Source organism: Bos indicus, chromosome 21 (genome assembly GCF_029378745.1).
Source record: "Bos indicus isolate NIAB-ARS_2022 breed Sahiwal x Tharparkar chromosome 21, NIAB-ARS_B.indTharparkar_mat_pri_1.0, whole genome shotgun sequence".
Classification (NCBI taxonomy): Eukaryota; Metazoa; Chordata; class Mammalia; order Artiodactyla; family Bovidae; genus Bos; species Bos indicus.
The window spans coordinates 14,155,602-14,165,734 of NC_091780.1; the positions used below are offsets into that span (position 1 = coordinate 14,155,602).

Here is a 10,133-nt window from a genome sequence, read left to right on the forward strand (position 1 = left end):
GTTAACATACTTTCAAGGCAGACAAGCTTCTCAGTCTGAGTTAAACCATGATGGGGACTGAGCTAATAAAAGCACACTGATTTTTCTGTTCCTCCACTACATAATTTATGTACTAGTCAGACATAGTTTTCATTTAATCAAGAGCTATCTTGTCCAGCCTTTCAACCCAGAGTAACTTTGTACAAGATGAAAATAACTGAATCCATTGTGATGATAGAAATTTTTCTATTTCTTCCAGACCCTTACTGGCCGACAGAATGCCAGGAATCTTGCTTCCTTGGATGGTTTATTAAAATGCAGCAGACCGAGATTTCATTAGGGCTGTGAAATAGCGTGTGCTGCCCACTAACTAATGCTTGCCAGATGTATAAGCTCACCACATCTGTAAGTACCAAGCCACCTGCTCAAAGGAGCAGGCCTCCAGAGTCAGTGCAGGGAGAACGCTGCTAGGGCTTTATTTGCCCTTCAAATAATGTACCCTGGGGCAAAAATCATAAATTAAAATGGAGAAGGGGGACTACCAGGCTGAGATGGCAGTATTCAAAGGGACAAGGCTTCACTGAAGTTATTTCCCACGAGATTTTTCCAAGCATATTCCCTGAACTTCTGCATCTATACCTTTTAGATCGAACACCAAAGTTCTCATCCCCACCATGATGACCTTGGGTAAATCCCTTACCCTCCTTGAGTTTTACACTCCGAATAGGGAAAATGGGAACGACTGCATGTGCTTGTGGGGCTGCTGTGAGGATGAAATGACATGAAATCTACGGAATTGCTTTGTACAGTGAAAGGGCTATGAAATTGTTCAATAGACGTCTAGTCCGCATATGCATTTTTTGAACGTGTAAGTGGGGTCAGAAAACCTGATTCTGTCTTCCATTCTTAAAACATATTACCCTCCACACACATGTTCATTCTCTTTCTCCCTCTAACTTTCCCTCCCCGATCCCTCCCCTTCCTTCTCCTCTCCTCCTCCTTCTTCCCCTTCCTTTTCTTCTTCTCCCCCTCCTCTCTCTTTCTCTGTCCTTTCCTCCCTCCATCCTCTAGGCTTTGGCCAGGACGTCACTACAATGCCAAAGTTAGCATGAGATGCTCCAGGGACAGGTAGGGCCAAGTCATTCATTTTTCTGATGATAAAAGGGCAGGAACAAGCAGAAAGACTGAATAATGCAAGTTCAATCCCTCCATGCCAATCCCTTGCCTGCCCCCTCTCAGAGCACAAGGAAGTAATAGCTAGCACGAATCACCAGCCCTATATACATATCCCTAAGGAGCATATTGTTTAGTTTGGGATGTTTCTGAACTTCGCATAAATGAAGTCATCTGTATGACTTGTGTTTTGCACTCAACATTACATTTTTGAGATTCGTTCATATTAATGCAAGAAGCTATAAATTATTCGTGTTCACTGCTGTGTAATACTCCATTGTGTGGCTACACCATACTTTATTCTATCATTGATGGACATTTCTGCTGTTGTCAGCTTTTCACTAGTACAGACATCTCTGTGATGAACATCCTTATGCTCGTGTGCATGATCAAACTAGTTCCCAAGGTAGGAAGGAGAACACTGCTGAGTCACAGGTTATATATATTTTCAGTTCAGTTCAGTCGCTCAGTCGTGTCCAACTGTTTGCAACCCCATGAATCGCAGCACACCAGGCCTCCCTGTCCATCACCAACTCCCGGAGTTCACTCAGACTCACGTCCATTGAGTCGGTGATGCCATCCAGCCATCTCATCCTCTGTGGTCCCCTTCTCCTCCTGCCCCCAATCCCTCCCAGCATCAGAGTCTTTTCCAATGAGTCAACTCTTCCCATGAGGTGGCCAAAGTACTGGAGTTTCAGCTTTAGCATCATCCCTTCCAAAGACATTCCAAGGCTGATCTCCTTCAGAATGGACTAGTTGGATCTCCTTGCAGTCCAAGGGACTCTCAAGAGTCTTCTCCGACACCACAGTTCCAAAGCATCAATTCTTCGGCGCTCAGCCTTTTTCACAGTCCAATTCTCATATCCATAAAAACCATAGCCTTGACTAGACGGACCTTTGTCGGCAAAGTAATGTCTCTGCTTTTGAATATGCTATCTAGGTTGGTCATAACTTTCCTTCCAAGGAGTAAGCGTCTTTTAATTTCATGGCTGCAGTCACCATCTGCAGTGATTTTGGAGCCCAGAAAAATAAAGTCTGACACTATTTCCACTGTTTCCCCATCTATTTGCATTGAAGTGATGGGACCGGATGCCATGATCTTCGTTTTCTGAATGTTGAGCTTTAAGCCAACTTTTTCACTCTCCACTTAGTCTATAGTACAAAATCATGTTTCCAAAGATCTTGCTCCAGTTTACACCCTGATTTCCAAGTTCCTGGCAAAAATGTTGAAAACTACCTTAGAAAACATTATTCTTGCAAGTAGCGGTCGCTGGAGTTTCAGACCACTAGCCAAGTTGGTTCCCGCACATGTCACTTGCAAGTTCACAGTCACAGACACTGCCCCAGGGGAGGGAGAGGTTTGTCATGTCCATAGTTGCTAACAAAGAGAGTCTTCAGGTGAGCGGTTTTGGGGCCCCCTGGCACTGGGGATGAGACTTCCACAGGATGAACGTGTACTGTTCAGCCCATGAACAGGACGCTCTGTAGCTGCCACTGTTTTTTACATGGGGTGGTGGAAGCTGGCAGAAGGCTTGATTTCCAAACCACTTTTCATCAACAGATGCCTCCAGCTAGACTGTGATGTCTTTGAGAACAAGGACCACTCTTTTCTACCTCGTGTGTATCTGTAATGCTTAGTATGGTGTCTGTATATCATGTATGTGTTTAGTCGCTCAGTTGTGTCAGACTCTTTGAGACCCCATGGACTATACCTGGCTATCTGTCCATAGGATTTGGGGGGCAAGAATACTGGAGTGCACTGCCATTTCCTCCTCCAGGGGATCTTCCTGACCCAGGGACTGAACCCACATCTTCTGCATCTCCTGGATTGGCAGGCAGATTCTTTACCACTGAGCCACCAGAGAAGCCCCTGTACATCATAGAGGCTCAGTTTAACTTCATAAGAGTTAACTATTTTGGCAGACAGGCTATGTTTTGCCAGAATCTGTCTCCTCCTCCTTCCAGGTACAGTGCTAGGTTATATTGCCCAGCATCCCTTGCAGTGTGACATGGTCTTGACACTTACTTTTAGCGGATCAAATGCGAGCAGAGGGGCTATTTTCTGCCTCTGATCCTGGCTGTCAAAACCTCTGCTAGGGTGCCCCACACGCTCTCTTTTCCTGGCTGCCCCATGAATGCTCTTTTTTTCCCTTAGCCATCACCTGGGTTCACATCACAAAAGGTGGCAACGGCATCTTTTTAAAATCAACAAAGGAAATAAATACGTTTTCTCTTTAAAATGAACAAAACTGCTTGAGAACCTCTTTGTCTAATTTTAGGGTGATTGTTGGAGAAGGCAGATGGGCACATGCATGATTCAGACCTGTGGGTGATTTGAGGCTCAGCTGCCCAGGTTGGATCTGAGTAACCTTGCTGTGTTTCTATGCCATGTATACCAGATTTCCCTTAACGTGTCGCCTCTGTTTAAAGACCAGAAGCATAAGAAACAGTGACGTGGAAATCAGCAAGCAAGAAACAAAACATTTTAACTCTTTGTTGACCAGGGGATTTTTGCAGAAACTGACACCTGTGGCCTATAATTTGTTATGTAAGTGAACACACCAGTATATATATTGAGGCACTCTAGTCAATAGCATTCAGGTAACAAAAGACATATTAATACATTTCTGGTCAATAATGTGTTACTTACCTATTGCAGCATAACACATTACTCTGAACTTTAATGAATTAAAATAAAAGCACAAGCTATGTCACATTATGTCTGTGACTCTGGAATCTGGGCACAGCTTAGCTGAATCCTCTAGCTCACAAGGTCTCACAAGCTACAATCAAGGTGTTGAGGTGGGCTGCAGTCATCTAAAGGCTTGACTGGGATGAGATCCATTTCCAAGCTCACTCCATGGTTTTCAGCAGGATTCCACTCCTCATGGGGCACTGGACTGAGAGCTTCAGTTTGTCACCAGCTGTTGGCTGGAAGTCGCCCTGGAGGGTTTGTGTGGAGGCTTCCTTATAACATGGCAGCCAGGTTCATCAGAGCGAGCAAGTGAGAAGAGAGAAGCAGAGCAAAAGAGAAGTCACAGTCCCTTACAATCTGTCCTTAGAAGTAATATCCCGTCAGTTTCTTTGTTATCCCATCAGTTTCACCAGGTTCAGCTCACACTCAAGAAGAAGGAATCATCTTAGAAGCTGCCTCCCACACAAGAAGCTTAAAAGTGATAATTCTGGGGCTTCCCTGGTGGTCCAGTGGTTAAGACTTCACCATCCAGTGAAGGGGTGTGGGTTCAGCACCTGGTCAGGAAGCTAAGATCCCATACGCCTTGCAGCCGAAAAACCACAGCATAGAAGATACACAATATTGCAGCAAATTTAATAAAGACTTTAAAAATGGTCCACATCAAAAACTTTTCAAGAAATGATAATTCTGCCAAATCACTCCTATATTTTCTGAGCCTAATCTCTAAATTTCATTTATTTAGTCAAAAGCCTTAGTAGCCCTTCAGGCTGTCTCTGGCATTCCAGAAGCCAATGTTAAAGTAAGAAAGCTATAATGAGAATTAAATGCATGCTTCTTCCTTTACTAGGAATGAAACTATTCACTCCACCAATGGGATAGTTTAAACAAATAACGGCAAGTGACCTGTTCTCCTCTTTTATGTCAATATTTAGAGATAAAACTCAAAATTAATCAGTTGAATTTTTTTCAATTAAAATGCAGGAATTCCAAATGTGAGGTCACAAAAGCAGGTCTTGCCTATTTTCAATGCTAACACATAATTAAATTTCCATTTACATTTTAAAATTGTGTTTCTCAACCAAGTATGATCAACTATGCAATTACTGAGTGTCTTTGTGGATGAATCATGCTTTTCTTACATAATTAATTTAGAGTAAATTGAACAGCATGCATCAATAATTAGATGGGGAAAAACATGTCTAAAAATTCTTAAGTTCAATTTTGATAACACGAGAAAGTGACAAAATGCATTTTATTTTCTTTTAATTCTTATAGGACAAGGCAAGGTAAGAGATTATATATTCTCAGAAGGAGGTTCCAGGTGTAAGTTTTGGAGAAACAGCTCAGTGTATTACACACCTTCCTCCCCCTCTCTGATTCATGTGACAATGGACAAATCAAATGCATTGGAAAAGACCCACCATAATCTGTTCCCATAGCCCTATACAGTACACGGATTTGGAACTATTAGCTCCCAGCAAGCTCACACATTTTAGTTAGCCATGGTCAACTGGAATGATGGAACCCTTCAGCCGTGGTCCAGGCTGCAGAAACTGTCTCCTCCCCAGAATACCGCCCTGTGTCCAGTCACAACCACATGAGATCTAAATACAGAGAGTATCTCCCCAGCTGCTCTCAAGAGCCCAGAAGAAACTCACCTTGAGCTGAGGCCAGAGCGGGGAGCATGGAATTCTAGCCAAAGTGGGAGTGTGTTGGAGGAAACCCCAGCTGAGGAAAGAAATGGGCAGGGCAGGGGTTTAGAAGCAAGAGCGAACGGGCAAACCTAATCAGCCCAGCAAACTGGCAGTGACATTTTCAAGTGCAAGGTCATTCAGAGTTGCAGAACTAAGAACATCTTTAGATGCCGAAATGGCTTTTGCTAAATGTCAACTTGGTAAATTTGTTTTTCCTTTGGCTCGTTAAAAGAGAATTAACCATTTATCCAATAATGAAAAGAAATATGACCCTCCCCGGGTTCACAAGCATCCACCTGAGGCTGGCCTAGTCTCTCCCATCTAGCCAGTTTTGTTCATTTTATATATATATATATGTTGCTGTTGTTCAATTGCTAAGTCATGTCCGACTCTTTTGAGACACCATGGACTGCAGCTCCCGGAGCTTGCTCAAACCCATGTCCATTGAGTTAGTGATGCCGTCCAACCATCTCATCCTCTGTCATTCCCTTCTCCTCCTGCCCTCAATCTTTCCCAGCATCAGGGTCTTTTCCAATGAGTTGGCTCTTCGCATCAGGTGGCCAAAGTATTGGAGCTTCAGCTTCAGCATCAGTCTTTTCAATGAATATTCATATTAGCAATATGTACTTACCAAGAGGCCTCAGGTACCTGAGAAAGTTCCTGCCCTCAAAACACTTTCAGTCTGCTGCAGGGACAGAGTGGGATGCAGATGGTGATGCCACAACGTGGATGGGTCCCATTCTGCAGAAGTGCTGATCACTGCGCTACAAAAGCACCTTGCAGGGGACCCTGTCCAGGTAGGGATGGGGGCTTCTGGGTGATAATTAGCTATCATGGCATTCAGCTGAGCCCTCCAGGGTGAACAGGAGAGAGGTGGTTTAAGGTACTACATTTCTTTACCAGAGAGGTATTTATTCTTACTACTCAGGTTACAGAAAAGCAATATGCTGGCATTCTAATGTGCCTAGATTTTACACATGTTTGAAACACTTTCATTTATTTTTTTAAAGTATAGTTGATTTACGATGTTTCAGATGTGCAGCAAAGTGACTTAGTTTTACATATATATATATTCTTTTTTCAGATTCCTTTCCATTAAAGGTACAAGTTATTGAATATAGGCCCTTGTTTTTCTATTTTATATATAATAGCATGCATCTATTAATCCCAGACTCCCAGTTTATCCTTCCCCTCCCTTTCTCCTTTGATAATCGTAAGTTTGCTTTCTATTTCTGTGAGGATATTTCTGCTTTGTATCATTTTTTAGATTCCACACACAAGTGATATAGTATGAAATTTGTCTTTGTCTGAATTACTTCACTTAGAGTGATTAACACTGGGCCCATCCAATGACATTTCTGCAACAAAACGGCACTGGCTCTGGTCATAGCATGACATCTGTTTTAATTTATTTTATCCTCAACAACCCCTGGCAACCCCATTATCCCCAGTTTACAAATAAGGAAGCTGAGGAACAGGAATGTTAACTGACTCCCCCCTGCCAAGATCCCCCAGCTAGTAAGTGGCTAAAAATAATTCTAAACAACCGAGGATAGGGGCTGGAGGTAGGAAGGAGGTGACTGGAGGCATGGGCTGTCTTGAGATTTTTTAAAAAGCCAGAAGAGTCCAGATCATGAAGGTCCACACACATCAGGTTCAGAATAGGCAAGCATCTTAGCAACTCCTGAAGGGGTTTGAGTTGGTGATGGCTAAGAGCTGCTGTGAACTCCATGGCACACCATGTGCCGTGTGCAAATTGTATGGGAGGCAGGCAAGGTTGCTGTCTCTACCATCTGGTGAGAGACAGGGAGCCTGGGCTAGAGGAGCTGCAGTGAGGAGGATGGGGACCAGGATGAACCCTGGACCTTGGGGAAGTAGCATCAACTGGACATGGCTACTGGGATGAGAGAGGATGGGAGCAGGGAGGCAGGGAGGCCTACCGCCAGGCTTGGGATCCCCACAGCTGATGGGGCGCCCGGGGGAATCCTCTGAGATCCTAGAATAACAGTGATGGTGACCAGCTCTGTCCCTCAACTCCTTGATGGCAGCAAGCTAGACACTTGGAAGACACGTCTGCCTTAGAGCTAGGAATGCAAGCTCTCTCACCTTGTCACACTGTCACTCTTAAACACAGCTTGAGCATTTGAATAAAACAAAAGTAAAAGTGTTAATCACTCAATCGTGTCCAACTCTCTTCGAGCCCCATGGACTGTTGCCTGTTAGGCTCCTCTATCCATAACATTTCCCAGGCAAGAATACTGGAATGGGTTGCCATTTCTTTCTCCAGGGGATCTTCCCAACCCAGGGACTGAACCCAGGTCTCCTGCATTGCAGGCAGATGCTTTACCATCTGGGCCACCAGGGAGCAAAAGTTGCTCAGTCGTGTCTGACTCTTTGTGACCCCATGGACCCTAAGTCCATGGAATTCTCCAGGCCAGAACACTGGTGTAGGTAGCCATTCCCTTCTCCAGGGACTCTTCCCAACCCAGGGATCAATCCCAGGTCTCCTACATTGCATGTGGATTCTTTACCAGCTGAGCCATAGGAGGAGCCCAAGAATACTGGAGTGGGTAGCCTATCCCTTCTCCAGCAGATCTTCCCGACCCAGGAATCGAACCAGGGTCTCCTGCATTGCAGGCAGATTCTTTACCAACTGAGCTACCAGGGAAGCCCCGAACCACCAGGAACTTTTAAAAACAGGAATACTGGAGCCAGCAATGTGATAAAGTATCAGAGTCCAAACTTGCCACCTCTCTACCCTGTGGCCTCATCTTACAGAAGGCCCTTGAAGATGCCCAGAGAACAGATATTCCAAGTGTTAGACTACTGCCTCATGGTTATTTCCAACTACGCTAATATTCACAAGCTGCCTCAGTGTCCTGAAGTAATCAGTGCTTTTTGTGTTTTGGCCCTATTTGCTCTAAGGCAGAGATCAGTTGATACATCAACTATTTAAGATTAATTTTTTTTAAGACTTTATCCTACTTTGTGGGGGAAAAAAACCCTAAAAGTCACCCAGAAACTCATTTTTATGACGGCTGACACATCTAGGGGCTATGAAAGATGTCTGCATTCCTTCCCTTTTTTTGGCCAACTCTTCAGAGAGCGTGGTTTTGGATTCCTGTGCTGTTCCCTCTGTTCCTTCGAGAAGAACAGGCCAGCCTCACTTATGTCCACTTCCACCGAGCAATTGCCCAGGGCCCACCTCCGAGGCACTTCGTTTATAAGCAGTTCTGAGAAGCAAGGGGTCAGAGGGGGCAAAAGCTGGTCCAGGGAGGCATTTATGGATGGCAAAATTCAGACAGCAGCGTGCATTCCAGAGAGGGCAGCCCTGTGGTGTGTTCTGTAGCTGGGCCCAAGGAAAATATGCCTGCTCCTCTCAGCTCCAGCCCCTCCCTGGTGGGGCTGTCTATAATTGGGCTCCCCCACTCTTTAGGATCAGCTGATGGGCCCACATTGAGGGAGGCAGCTGATGAAGAATTCATCTGGGCTGATATGCAGAGAAAGACCATTGATTCCTTTGAGCTTGTTAAGCCAATATCCTCTATACAAAACATAATCCAGAGGCTTGCAAGATGAACCAGCTGAAGTCACTGTCACCAAGGGCTCTAGCCAGACACTAGAATGAGGCAAAAATACCCACAGGGCAGGAGGCAGCCCAAATGGCATGCCATCTGCCACCTCGATTGCCTCAGCTCCTATTTACACGGAGACACCCGAAAGGGGACTTGGACTTACTGTTATCACCAGCATGAGTGAGGCATTTCTCCATTTCTTTCTTCTTTCCTCCCTTTTCCTGCTGAAAAAGGAACACAGATGTGGCAGGCAGTCTTTTGCTGACTAAGAAAGCATTATTGTCACCATTTTTGTGTTTGCTTATTTGTTTGTGCTATTTATTTATGAACTTGTGCCCAAGCCCCATCCACATAAAATTTGAGATAGCTACAAGAGAACCATAAAACAGAAAACTGTTAAGTGAGAAGCATCAGAATCAAGGAAATATAACCTGTATTGGAGGTGCTGGCTTCCAATTCAAGATGGCAACCTGAGATTCATCTTCCATCCCTCCCAAGAACCCCTGAAATACAAATGCAGAAGGACAAAGATGAACACGCCTGCACAGTAGCTGCGTCACATGGGGATTCTAATGAGTTAGAACTGGGCCCATACTGCTATCACCCTAAAGCCTTTGAGAATTCCACTGTGCCCAGGGCTCAATGCACAGGAGGAGAAAATTAATAGGCTCAAAAAAGATAAACCCTATAAACATATTCACAGGCAAAGGTGCCTGTTGGCACTGAGTCAACCCACAAGCAATACTACAAGTCAGGCAGCTAACATTTGTGTCGGTGGAAGGGAGGATCATCTCTATGCAAACTGAAACAGGCATCATTAAACCAGACCACTGTGCTCAACAGAACACGACGCATAAATTCCACAAGGAGACCCAAAGGCAAGCAAGCACTGAGAACTTTTCCACAGAGGTCCAATAACCAAAAAGATTTTCCTGGGAGATACTGAAAGAGAGCAGCTTGTGAACACCCAGGAAAACAATATCAAGCAACCCACAGCCATCAAAGAGGAGGGATGGA

General features: G+C 44.6%; 1 long non-coding RNA gene across 1 annotated transcript; it reads right to left on the reverse strand.

The window, feature by feature from the left end:
• Positions 1–1,016: 1,016 nt before the first annotated feature.
• On the reverse strand, positions 1,017–9,818 carry LOC139178166 (uncharacterized). Its single transcript, XR_011562552.1, has 4 exons — positions 9,548–9,818; positions 9,280–9,340; positions 5,506–5,575; positions 1,017–4,119 (listed from the first exon to the last, which is right to left on the reverse strand). It is a non-coding gene; the product is annotated as an uncharacterized lncRNA (long non-coding RNA).
• Between the last annotated feature and the right edge of the window lie 315 nt (positions 9,819–10,133).